Source organism: Pomacea canaliculata, linkage group LG2 (genome assembly GCF_003073045.1).
Source record: "Pomacea canaliculata isolate SZHN2017 linkage group LG2, ASM307304v1, whole genome shotgun sequence".
In the NCBI taxonomy this organism is placed as follows: Eukaryota; Metazoa; Mollusca; class Gastropoda; order Architaenioglossa; family Ampullariidae; genus Pomacea; species Pomacea canaliculata.
Genome location: NC_037591.1, coordinates 5,203,439 through 5,216,054, shown reverse-complemented (window position 1 = coordinate 5,216,054; position 12,616 = coordinate 5,203,439). Strand labels below are relative to the sequence as shown.

Below are 12,616 nucleotides of genomic sequence, written 5' to 3'. Positions count from 1 at the left end.
CTGGTGTTTTTTTTTTTTCTTCTATAGTTGTTTTTGTTGTTGCCCATGCGTTCGAACTGAAGAAGGACAAAGAATATAAAAAGGGTAATCTAATCAAATTCATTATCAGTTAAAAGATAACGATTGGTAGAGATGTTAAAAGCTTATTTTCAGTCTGACAAGAAATAAGTATTTTTTCTCTTTTTTCTCTTTTCTGATGTGTGAGAGAGAGAGGAGTTTTCTAGCCTTATTTCGTTAAACTCCCAGGACTACTGCGAAAAGCTTGAAACTGCTGAAACTGGGTGGTCCCGCTGCGGACATGCGCAGAGGCTGTGCTAGCAGACTGCCAACGCTTGCAGAAGCCGATACCTACTTGAAATACGTGTATAATATTCGTACACTTTCAGCATCCTGTTTGCTCCTAACACGTCAGTCTGCTTTTATGAGCATCTTTTAAGATCACTCCCCTTGCACCCTGAGGTGCACTTGGAAGAAGTTTAGAGCCATCAAACTGAAAAATCTACATACACGTGCAGATACGTTCGCTTGCTGTTGTTTATGTTTCATTATGCACAGCAAGACATATACAGCACTAAACTCTCTAAAGACCTTCCGAGTGCTAATGAAACCCATTCAACACATGCAGCGGGTGGCCCGAGCTGGTTACACCATGGAAGGTCTTCGCGAGCCAGAGAAAGGACTACGGGACGTTGAGGATGCGCACAAAGAGAACTGGACACACAAACAAGCACGCTCGCACATTCACTGCACCTAGCGAAGACACACCAGCAAACAGAAAGAACCTGTGCATCCTGTAACAGAGGCGGGAAAATATATATATATAATTATAAACCGGTGTGCGTGCTTGTTTTTGTTCGACCCAGTGTGCTGTGGAGGAGGGGACAGGACTCAAGCAGCGATGTGTAAGATGACATTTATACAGGTAACCATCGTAGACAAAAGAATTAATAACGCATTTCGCATTCAGGCCTGAACAAGAAATGGAGATTCAAGCTGAAGTAAATGCAGTAAAAATAATTATAAATGACCAGAACACCAAATCTCTTTAGTGCCCCATTGCTGCCAATCTCCAGGTCAGACAAACTATATGTGGAGAAGAATTCGGCCTTTATTCCCTCTGTTCTTGCTTTTCAGGGGCCAAAAGACATATCATAATTACACAGATATTTGGACCTTACAAAAACCTCCTGGTTACAGCGGAAACAACGAACGATGAACTGTTAGTGCATATCTCAAGATCACCAGTCTTTGAAAAGCAGATCCTGCAGGTAACAGTACAGGGATGTACAAGAAGAAGTAAGCAAAACAAGAAATGGGCAGACAACTTCCAAGAGAGGAACTTATCTGCCATTCAGCTTGTCACACAGAAGAGATGGCGAGAGTAGTCAAATTGTCAGCTGAATGAGTGATCGAGTGAGTGAGTGATCGAGTGAGTGATGATCGAATGAGTGAGTGAGTGAGTTCTGACTGGTTGAAAGGTAACCTACTAAAACATCTTGCGTCTGCAGTTGATGCCAAGGAAGGTAACCAGACCATGTCTCCCTCACCCGCGCTGTAAGCTCAACATGTTCGTCACGTGTGTAGCAGACGTGGAGCATTATGTTTGTTGTTGCTGAAATCGCAATTTACACTTGTGTTGCTGCCTCTCTCCTCCGCTTACTCCTATTTCTATGCAGTTCCCTCTTCGCGAAAGCTCTTAAATTCCTAGTTTCTTTACTGCCTTTTTCTTACGATTTCCACCTTCTTATCAGCAGATATTGTATCCTCTTTCAAAGAAAATAATCGGTTATTGGGGTTTCTTCCGTTAAACCCTGAATGATGGAGGCATTAGTGTAATGTTTCCCCCAGAAGTTTGTACATTGTGTTTATTTTCGAGAACTTTTGTCATTCCAAATCTCTAAAGCCGGCTGCTGAGCCAGATGCCCCACTGTTGGCGAGTGACAGTCATCGTGTCTTTAAGGCTAATTACCAATTTACCTCGGACAGAGCAGTACCACTCAACCCACCAATAGTAAAGCGCCGACTGCATGAGTCTGTGTGTGTGATTTTTTTTTTTTTTTTAAAGGCTGTGAGTGATGAGGATACGCAGGTGCAGGTGTGCCGTTAGAAATCTGTCAAGATCCCGATGCACTTCTGAAAACAATAGCCGAAAGTGAGACATAACTCATAAACTCCCAGAGAGGAGAGGCGGATACAAAGGGGGATAACTCGCTTTCTTCCAGCTGTCGTGTTGTCGGATTCGGAGGAGTTTCTCGAAGTCTTGTATCCTTTTTTTTTTTTTAATCCCACTCCATATCCCTTTAATATTTTGGTCTTAATTTCTTCTTGAAAGTGAGAATCGGCTCCGTCAGGCTTTTGTTTCCCCCCAACAACGGAACTGCGCCATCTCATGTGAACATCTCAAACGACGCGGGAAAGACTTTGTTAATGCAGACTTTTAAAAAAATAAAACATCTCCAACGGAATATGTGCAATGACACGGCCTTGAACCCTCTTGCTGACAAGGCCCCCAAAAGGTTAGATGGAAGTAGCCAAAAGAGGGAGGCTGCATGTCGGTGTTATAACCTACCTCACAAGCGCCATCTGCCGGGGTGAGCGCCAGCACAGCTTGTCAGCCTCGCAAGACGTTCGTCCCACCAAGTCCATCTGGCGTGAACGGGGCTTAGTGATGGGGTGGATGGAGCCAGGGGTGCATGAAAAGTTTATGTCGCCAGGGGAGAAGAAGAAGGAGGAAAGGGTTTCTGTCGGTTGCACGGATGGGTCACGGGAAGAATTTCGGGTAAGAAGGGAGAGGGTAAGGGGAGGTGACGGCGCTGGCTGTTTACAGCACCGGGGCAGGGAGTCAGTGCAGAACTGTTGATTACACCCTGGCAACCAACAGAAAAGGGGTGTCGGCTTCGAATTACCACCGTGCAGGCACCGATCATCTGGAAACACCGAAACCTCTCTTGTGACGCGGGAGGCGTGCACAGATGGAAGAGGCCTCACAGCGGTATTACATGGCGCCTGGGACACGCACGTCTCCGCCTCCTCCATACCCAGCCTCCACCCGACTCTCCCCATCCTCTTGGCCTTTCACTCGTGTGCGCGTGTTCACGTGTGTTCGCGTGTGTGTGAGAGAGTCAGAATCGGAGGACTGGTGTCCTAATGTGTATTTCATGATCCAATAAACACGATAAACAACAGGCTGTATACTTGCATGTCCACCGTTCGTGATATACCTTACACGTCACACAATATGATCTGATGCTAGTACACCCTCATGTTTTATCTCTCCGGTGCCTAGCAAGTTGGAATTTATTGCAGTTTGTAGAATTATGAACCCTGTAACTTGCCGTAAACAAGGGAGCAGACAAGGTCTCACACCCAACTGTCGTCAACAAACAGGTTCATGAGGTTTCCTCCGCCTTCACCTCTGCACTACAACCAGACCTCGATGTGACATGCCTCCTCACAACAAAACACTTGCAACTTTCTGGGAAACTTTTTTTGAATAGCACTATTCTCGGACTATTTACACCTAAACTTCTTTTTCAGGCAGTGGGGGGAAAGTAGCCAGTGTTTGGGATTCTGTCAAAACATCTGTGGCTTCGGGACTAAAGCAAAAGAAACAGCAGAGAAAGAACGATATTTCTTAACGGCAATAAATGCAGCTCCTGTTATGGGATACCCGTCTACATTCATATGTTTCTTGTGACTGAAGCATTTGATACCACCTCATTTTTAACTGTCCCCATTCTTCAGCTTCTCCTCGTCTCCCCTGACAACTACCCTTTTATGCTCTGTGTAAAGGTTCGGCATTAATGTTGTGCAACTACTAATCTAGCCCTTTGTGCTGCAAAAAAGAAAAGGTTTGTCAACAATTTCAGACATTTTTAGACAACCCTGGCTACCCGCCCTCTTTTCAGTCTCACACACGTTACCCCTCGCTCCCCTCCCCATCATCCACACTCCTTCCTTCCTCTCTCTTTCTTTCACACACACGTATCTTAACCTCGTTCACTCATTGGAAGTCCATTCATATTGTGGAAAAAAACAACTTTAAATATCGCCAAATGGATGGTTACCTGAGGTTGGCATGGAACTAAAAATAAACATTTTAACGGCGGGTTTCGCCTTGCTGTTTCCTGCTGCCTTACCTGTGAGAACGGCGGCCAGCAGGTTCAACCCTTGTACAGCGATGAAAATCAAAGTCACCATTTTTATCATCGTCTAAAAGTTGCTCTCCATTTGATCAAGCCGCCAGTTTTTACCTTCCTTCCTTCCTTAACTGCTGTCTTTCTTTTGTTTTTCTCTTTCTTTAAAATTCTTTCTTTCTTCAGTTTTTCTTTCCTTTGCTGTTTCTTTCTGTCCTTTCTTCCTTTTGTTTGTTTTGTTTTTTTCATTTCTAAATTACTTCCCTTTTTCTTCCATTCTTTCTTTCCTTCACGACTATGCTCCATGTGTATAAAGGAAGCCAAATGTCAGTGTACTGAACTAAACATTTGTAGGAAGCTTCTTCTTATGTTATCTTCGAATGAGATTTTTTCTACTTTCTTTCTAGTAATCTTTGGCCATAAATGTGATTAAATAAACTGTCGGAATTCCAAAGGTTGACTTTATGACAGTGCTTAGTAATTTGTTAGGTAAATCAATATCAAAAAGGTGGTGACAAGTATTTTTCTCCGAAATCATGAGGTATTAACCGCCGTGCCAGGTATGTTGACCCAGAGAAACATCTCAGTGTTCTAGAAAATTTCAACAAATCTGTATCTTTTGTCAGTTGACAAAAAAAATCAAATGTAGCCAAAGGATAATAAAATAACACAGACGGTAACAGCTCAATTACTCCAAATCGCCAAATGTTTTCTAGTTAATTAGTGAAAAAAGCGAATGTCCTCTCAGTAAGGCGTGAAAATGATGTTGCGAGTATGACAGAAACGGAAGCGATGAGTGCTTAGTGTAAGTATTTTAATTTTAATTGCAAATATTGTTATCAACATAGTTACCTGATATGAAATAGATAATTTAAACTTACATTTGCAAATATAGTTTTCCTGCCAGTTTTAGCTGCTGCATAAAAAAATTTAACATAAAAATACTTTCAGTCTTGTCCCAAAGCGCTCTTGTTAATGAGTTATTCGAGATTAAACTTCATTGTTCCACAGTCCTGGACAACTAATCTTTTCTGTGATAAGTTTAGCGACTACAAATTTTTTCCTTGACTATCTCTGGCCTTTATTTGTGCAAAATATTCCCATCACTTCTCAGCCCAGTGATTGATGGACACAGTAAAGTCAACATGAAAAGGTCACAGTTTATTCCACTTATTGAAATTACCTCTTAGACATCGTTTCTTTGCGTCTTTATCAGTAGTAAGTCTGAATTGCAGTTGAAGTCTACCGTGTAGTCATCATCATTCTGGATAGACCCAGCAGGAAAGAAACAGCAATACACAGGACACAAACTTTCATCAAGCGCCATCGTAAACGTCCATCGCTACATTTTGCTTTTCCCACGTGCCTGTGCATTTAACGACCCCGTTCTTTACTGCATCTGATCTCTCCAAACAACTTTCTGTCGTATAAAAGGATAGGCCACAAACAATGCCAGGAACATGCATGTTAAACACAAGTCGGTGAGAGTAAAAGTGAAGAACGCCAAATAAAAAAACACCCACCCCAGGCTGATACCAGGCAATCCCAGAGTTCCTGATGGCAGTGCTCTGCCAACCCGCGCACGAGTGAAAAAAGTTGATCAGGTGCACCACCAACACCATGGGATCCTTACGAGTCTTGGTAGAACCTTCTTCTTTGAAACATTTGGCATTAGACCGACAGATAAAGGGGATTGCCGTTACACATTTGTGGATGCACAGCTGTCGGTGAGTTCACCGTCGCCGTCTTGTCTTGGCTGTTCTTGGACTCACGTGACGTTCATCGTGCTGGGGTTCATTGTCTATGTCATTTAGAGTTCACGTAAACAATTGTTGACTGAGTTCATCATAATGGTGCATGGAAACCTGTGGAAATTGGTTTTGTTTCTGCTTTGGGGGTGTTGTAGTCTTTGCGACCAGTGAGTGTGCCCCACACAGCGGCATGGCAAGTCTTTTCGCAGCAAATCTTGGCACAAGCCGTCAGCTCTCCGAGAAAAAAAGTCGGTATTTGACTTGGCGAAGTAATGTACTCTTCTGCGCTCCCACTCTTACCTTGGGATCCTTATATTGTTTTTTGGGGTTTTTTTTTCTTTGTAACTCTTCGTACACCTTCTTCCATCCCCCAGAACCGATACTAAGACTAACTTATACTTACTCCAACTGTTGATTTTTAATGAAGAAATGGGTTCCTTCCTGACTCGTTCCCAAGACCACCTTGCTTAACTTTGTACATGAATTGCGATTTACAGTTTGAAGTTGCACGTGTAATGTTTTTTGTTTTTTGTTTTTTATATTGTTTGTTTGTTTGTTTTTTGTTTTTTTTTTTTTGTTTTGTTTTTTGTTTTTTTTATTGTTTGTTGTTTTGATTATTGGTTGTTTTTTGCATGTGACAGTGAGCTATTTTCTAGTCTATAGGTAGTGAACTGTCATTTTCTTTCATTTCGAATGTAGTTTATATTTCACCCAACAATTCTTCAAACAGGACTAAATTTGTAAATCTACATTACATTTCAAATGCACCGAAAAGTGAACCAGAAGAATACAGAACCAAGACTCAAGGAGAGAGAATGATTGCGTCGACTAATGAATAGGAGGAACTGAGGAAAGAGTTCCTGGCGAGGTGCAAGAATGTGGGTGAACATGTCAACGCAGTGTTTACTCGGGTTCGTTAGTCCCTGCTTTTTAGCCCACGAGTTGCAGCCACACACCGCTTCCTGCGCTGGTCTTGTACAGGGATCTCCACAAGCTGTCACTGGGAGGAAGTTTTGCGAAAATTTTCAACGCACAGTTTTAGTTACAGAGTTTAAAATATTACTATATGAACGAAATTTGATATTTTGTTATTTTTTCTGTTAAATGACTGGATAGCGAAATGCAGGGAGGGTGCGCCCGGTAGTGTAGTGGTTAAAACACTCGCTTGTCACCACTGCAGTGAGAAACTCAGGGTTCGGATCTCGGAAAAGGCTAACTTGCTTGCTTTTTTTAGTTGTGATCAGTGAAGTGTTCATGCTAGATATCTTGTTATTTACACCCGTCTCTTCTGACTCGGAAAGCAAAGACAGTAACAGACAGAAGAGATCAACATCATGCCGAAGCACTGCCTTTTCATCGATAAGCTAGGAGAAAGAATCTTTGGAGAGATGTACTTCAATATAAGCAAGCTAAACCAGGTTTCTTTTCATGAGCAGACTACTCTTGTTCATGCTGCGGTATGCACAATGGCTTGCTGATAACCGTTGTGAAGAGCCAGACCTCGTGAATGCAGGAAGGGAGAAGAGCCAGGTACTGCATGCCTTCCACAGGTAACACAAGTAGTATGTTATTGCTTAACGCCGTGTCAGCAGCAACGGCCATATCGTTTGGGTGAAAGTTAAGAAACAGTCACACCAGTCAAGACAAGAGAGAAACTTGTGTTGGTAAAGTTGTGAGAGAAGTTGCTGGAAAATCAGAGTAAGCAGCAAGTTAAAGAAGGCAAGGCTTGCTGTCAGGTGTGCCGACAATCAGCAAAGAATCATTGTACGCCTTATCAAAGTTCAAATGTCTCAATGTGGATTTAGAAAATGCATTCTGAAGGACTTACATGCACATTACATGCCATCAGGCCAGCTCCTGGATCAGATCAGTGATTACAAACATCTCTTGAAACAGAATGGACTTGAGGTTGTCTAGACCTGTAGACCGTCTACTAGTCCATCCCACTGAAGTCCAACAAGACATTCTTGAAACTGAGGGTGAGACCATCCGATGACGTATCAATGTCAGCCATGCTGGTCATCCTCAGCAGGCAGGACCAGTAGCTGATCGAACAACATTCTTTGATGTCAGTCTGAAGTGTCGTGAAACAATACGAAATACATTTGCTGAGCTTGATATTTGAGCACTTACATATGTACAAATATATCATCTAGCTAATAATATTGCCAATAGTGTCATTGCCATCCCACATTCGAACTTGACAGTTCTTTGTTGACTTGCCCGCTGTGGCTACATCTTAACAGTGACACAGTCTTTCTTGGAATACTCGGGGTGACGCAGTCTCACCCTCAAGGGGCACTCAATCCATCATTCTCACACATAACGAAAGCCGACGATAGATGTGCTGTGAGCAAATGCTTATGTGATATTTGCAGGAATGAGAGACATTCTAAGATGAAGGGACTGTTCATCCGATCTGCTTGCGCATGCGTGGTGTGTGTGTGTACCTCCAGTCATCCATTTGCCCGTCTGTCCATCCATACATCCGTGCTTATGTTCATCAAATGTAAACATCCATTATTCATACCTACATAAACATTACCCATCAATCCAGTCTTCATAAGTACATGCATCCATCTATCTGTGCGTACATACACACAAACATGCTCAGCAACAGATATTACCCAGTAATGTAACATGTTTTGAATTTGCATTCAGTGCGCATGCGCGAAGTCAAGCACATGCAGACCGTTTGTTGTGTTCACGAGCATACACTGGGGAAGCTGGAGCAGCCAGAGGTGTACTTGGCGTGGATGATAAGGCTAAGATTCACCTGTTCACACCGCAGATGTGCTGAGGCCTTTCAACAACAGGCAGGAGTTGAGGGATGCCCAGACACAACAGCCTTCTGTTAGTCTCACTGCCAAGTCGTTTGAAGCCGCTATGACTTCAAGATACACAGTGATTTATTAACAGCCTATATGGTATTTCTTTAAATAAACAACAACTTCTTCTCATCTCCATCTTGACCTTCACCGCCACATCACATCCGCATCTTCATTCTTCTTCTTTCTTCTTCTCCTCTTGCTGTATTTCTTCTTCTAGATTCTCCCTCTTCCTTTTCTCCTCCTCTCTCCTCCTCTTCTGCGTCTTGCATCTTGTAGTCTGAGAGAAGCTGGTCGGCTGTTCTGTCAGTGCTGACAAATAGCTCTTCCAATGCCGGTATTTTAAGCATTTATCTTGTCATTGTTGTGCAAGTAGACTATTTCATTTATTCTTTATATTTGTCAACATCACTTTCATTAACTTCAGCATTGGAAGAGCCATTGTTCTTTAAGTCTCCTACTAGCCTAGCTGCCAAGGTCTGAGTATTGAAGATCACATTCAAGTGCTTTGCCCTTTTGCTGGTCTGTGGTTAGGCTGAGGGAACCCATTATGTCTCTTTAAAAAATAAAGATGATCACAGCAGCACTTTTAACAGAATTGGAACAAAATTTAGGTGAACCATAACAAAACATACCGAGCCTAGGTTTACTACACATCATAGCTCGCTAGACGTCGGACCACACACCAAAGGACACAGCAGTGGAACACACTTCAGTCTGAGGACAGCATCAAGCAGCGACCTGGAACATGTCACAAGACACGGTGTTCCTATTAGAAGACAAGGCAGAACCATCGCCAGCCCCATGATGCACTCCATGCTCCAGTTCCAAGACACAAGACAGCAACTCACTATCACCACAGCCAGGAGTTGAACCGGGGAGGGTGAGGGTTGGTTGGGGGAGAGAATTGTATCTGCTGACGAGGGAATGTCTTCATTCCTCACTCGTTCACAAGACCACATTGCCTAACTTTGCTCACGCACTCCGTTTCGCACTTTGGAAGTGCACGTGAGTTTTTGTGGATGATGCTACAATGCACTGAAGACTCTGGTCTAGAACCATCAGAGAAAGATGTGAGATGGCGGTCGCTACATATTCTACAATAGTTGGAACAGGGGGAGAAATGAAGTTATACTCGGCCTGCCATTCAGAAAATCTGAAACACGAACTGTCACTAAACACAGATGCTGCACACAAAATTCCCGACAACAAACTTTCAGCTCGACAACAGGCAATCTTTTAGCAATCATCGTGTAAACATTCTAGACAAATCTTTAGCTCGGTTTCTACACACAAGGGACAACAAAAGGAACTTATTTGTGTAAAACGATGCTGTCAGACTCTATCAGTAAGTCTGTTGTTAGTAGTACATCGCATTCTACGGCAACCAAGTTAGCAAGTGCAGATCTTGCAAAAGCTCAGTGTCCTTTAATTTGTTTTCATTTTGTATATTATAAACCGAGTATAAAGTGTTCAAAATTTAAAATGTAACAACCCTGCACACAAAAATAGTCAAAGACAGTAAAGTCTTTAATATGTTTCTTAACAGGACATATCATATCTCGAATACATGTGTGAAGGTCCTGTTATTTTTTTAAAGTCCTATCTGACACATTTTGAACAATATTCATCACTAAGAAAGTTCTTTCGAAATGTAAACATTCATACTACAATCCTTTGGGACATCTACGTTCACGGAATAAACAACAAACGCACATTGAGCTACTGCAAAGAGACCGGAGGGAAACAAATACAATGTCCAACCAAGTCGAACATCAGGCAGCAATACACGTGGACCTTCCTCCCTGATTGCCGAAAGCATTAAAACACACGACACTGGAGACCCGAAGGCAAGAGTGTTTGAAAGACAGCCCGAGAGAAGGAGGCAGGATGACGAGGCTACAGCATGCCAGCCCGCGAGCTGCCATCCCTGTGCATGCCCCCATCAGATAAAGGCATTGCAAGGCTGCAGCGCCCGTCCTCTCCAAGATTTCTATCGCATAACTCCTCCAACAGATACACAGACAACCCCTCTAGTGGCCTCTTTTCTTTTTAAGTCGTGTTTCGTGGAGGTTAGAACTGGCGATAATTGTTTCTAAACTTTCTCTTCTGGTTCGCTCTGACAGTGTCGCCAATCCCCGACGATCTGAGCTTACGAGCAGGCTCGATCTGCGTTCGAGATGATTAAAACCCGCCCACGAACACATGGACAGTAGGAATATTATTTCCTGTGCTACCACCAATCAGCTAGCAAGTCACAATGCCAGCTTCTTGTGTGTGTGTCTTGGAGTGGAGGCTTTGTAGAGAGAGCAAAACTCTTTTCGTAGAATGTCAGATGATGGTGTGGAGGACTGCTTCTGCGCACTGCATCCACATGGTCAAAGATAAGGGAATCTGGTCTGGAACTATGGCCACCATCTTTGTCGTCGTTGTCACGTGAGGGTAAAATCGTCAAATTCAAAGTTGATGAAGTCGACCTCAGTTGGGAGGCCAATACAGGGAATTAAAAAAGCAGTCTTTGTACCTCCTGATGTCAATGAATTAAAGTTCCATAAAACAGAAACAGACCCAATCGTCTCTACCCACAGAAAATTCACACACTCACAGACACATTGTCTTTCTCGCACAACATTCACATACAAGCAAGTGCATGCATATTCGTGCGCGCGCACACACACAAACAGCAGACGTTTTACTCAGAGTTCTTGGAAGATTTTGTAGCTGATGTGACGAAGATATTGAGGAAACCTTAACGTTGCTTCCCAAGGGCTTCTCTCTGCAACCTGAAGAGGGTAACTGGAAATACTTCGATAAGAAGTGCGCATGATCACTCGTTATTCAGCCTGCTTTGCTCTATTATCACGCGGATGGCAGTAGGAGTGTTAACGTTTTCACCCAAACGTTTGAAGCTACGTTGATAATCTTTTTCTGCCTTAATTGAAAAAAACTGTCCTCGTAAATGAGTCAGGAAATAAACACGATCCTCTGTGTTATTTAGCTTCTCTTTTCTTACAGGAGACAACATTGCCGTGCCACCCTGGGTATGTCATCTTCACCACATCTTCATCGTGGTCTTTGGGGGTCCTCTGAAATTCAAGCTAAGGATGATGAAGAGATTTGTACACCTGGTTTCAGGTGTTTTTTTATGTGTCTTTGATCTTCTTTTACGTTTTATCTAAACATGCCACTGCGAAGCCAAGTTCTCTTGTCGTCAAACTCTCTTTATCAGACAATTCCTTGATTTTTTTCTATCAGTAACTATATAAGTGCACTTAAATTATAAAAAGATCCTCAAACGCAGCTTTATTTTGAATTTGCAGAATATTACAATAATGACACTACTAGTGCACTAGGTCTTCTGTGGAATTGATATTTATGAGACAAAACACATATTTATCACCTGTGTACTCAAAATGAAAGTTTGACAGAGCAATATTTTCATAGGCGCGTCAGTTAAATTCATTTTACCTCCTTAGAGAAATTAGAGGATCACATTCTGAGAAAATGACTTTGCTACACGACATGGCAACTAGATGACATCAGAGTCATCACATCTGAAGAGGACTAGTTAACGACTGAGTGAGAGGTGTGTCGTTGCATCAGTTAACATCACAGAGAACAACTAAATAATACCAGAATGAGTCATTTCGTTAGAAAATGAGTAGGTAATGGCAGAGTGAGCCGTGTGTCAAACTAGCAGGATACGGATACACAACACGGAGAAAGGACACACTGCTACGGACTTGATTGTTGTTTTAAATAAGAAGAAATGTACAAAGTGTATAAAGAGTAAAAAAAAAAACAACAATTCTTGAGTTCTCAGTGACCAGTGTATTCTCTAAACGCGGGAGTGAGGAAATTCTCTGTATTGACGAGCATTCAGAGATCCATCGTCGTGCTC

General features: G+C 42.6%; 1 protein-coding gene across 1 annotated transcript in view; it reads right to left on the bottom strand.

Annotated features, from left to right (window-relative positions):
• The window catches only part of LOC112556085 (zinc finger protein 678-like), a 248,897-nt gene extending 245,477 nt beyond the window's left edge, over window positions 1-3,420 (bottom strand). The window contains exon 1 of the mRNA XM_025224701.1: window positions 2,570-3,420. The gene's annotated coding sequence lies outside the window, so the exon portion shown is untranslated. The remainder of the gene's footprint in view (window positions 1-2,569) is intronic.
• Between the last annotated feature and the right edge of the window lie 9,196 nt (window positions 3,421-12,616).